Genomic DNA, 1,372 nt, shown 5'->3' on the forward strand with positions numbered 1-1,372 from the left:
CTCGAAACTCACCAGTCGCCGACCTCGATCCTCACGCCCGGCCCTGGTGGAGCTCGACTCCCTCGCGTCGTCATGACCGAGCTCGCCTATGCCTGCCCGCACCTGCCCCACCGCTGCTCGTGGGTGACCCCCACCAGAAGAGCTCGCGCTCGATCCGCAGCCCTGGTTCCCTCGCCGCGAGTAGGCCATGTGGCGCGAAGACTCCGGCGGCTCAGCCTTCGTCGATGCAGGGTGAATAGAGAAATAAAAATATATTTTTAGGGGAGGAATAGATGAAAAATAGAAAGGGGACATGAAGTAGAAGATACAAAATATGGAGGGTTTCTTCACAAAAATATGCAGGAGTGTTATGCCACGTCCAGGGTCGATTCTGATAATTTTTTTAAATTGTGGTAGCTTTTTGAAGTCTCTCTCCAAAATGTGGTACTATTTTGCAATTTTCTCGAAGATAGGTGATCATTGTATTTGCATTTCAACGGGAGTGGTGTTTTGGCTTATGGGTGCATATGCTCCTTTTAGTTTAAACTGCAATTTTGATATATTTGAAATATCAAAAAATTCCAAACAAAAAATTCACGTGTACATCTTGACATGGTAAGTACGCACAAAGTCTTTCCATGAAAAATCAACTTATAGTTTGACCTGTGTAAAAATGACAAAATTTAGTGCTAAAAATAAGGTTTTTTGTGAGACTTCTTTTATCTTTTTTACATCGACCACAAAAAACATCGGATTTTCACGAAACTGCATGAATGCACATAGATTGTCGAGATGTACATGCGAATTTTTTTGTTAAATTTTGTTTTTTTTTTCGAAATGGGGGAAATATCGCCCCAGCTTCTGCATCCAAAGGATGCACACGCCTTTTTTTATTAGATTATTCACGAAACCTTACAAAAAACAATACAAAAGATCAATCTCGAAGCAACCTTACTATACCTACAGTGGGATGAAGAGGGTGACAATACACCAACTCACATCATCCAAAACTAAATGCCTTCCCAAATCGCTTAGCAAGTAAGAATCACATCCAGTCAAGCAGACTCTCAGCGCACGCCAACGCACACGCCACATGAGTTGCTCTCGCCGTCTTCCTCGACTCCATCTTCAAGAGAGATCATCGCATTAACCTTGCAAGACCTGCCGTCGATGCCACCATGACGCCATACGGCTCCACCATCCTGCACGTATACATCATCCCGCATCTGTCGTCGATACCCTGCATCACCATGCCGCTGAGACTCAGCGCCAACAATGTGGTAGATGAACACCACTCCACCGAAAACCGCCAACATCCAGCAGCTACTCCAAAAATGATGCCCCAAGAGGTAGAACGACGCAGGCCGCGCCGCCATCGTCCGATCCGGGAGAC

The sequence above is a fragment of the Lolium perenne genome, chromosome 3 (assembly GCF_019359855.2).
Source record: "Lolium perenne isolate Kyuss_39 chromosome 3, Kyuss_2.0, whole genome shotgun sequence".
NCBI classification, from domain to species: Eukaryota; Viridiplantae; Streptophyta; class Magnoliopsida; order Poales; family Poaceae; genus Lolium; species Lolium perenne.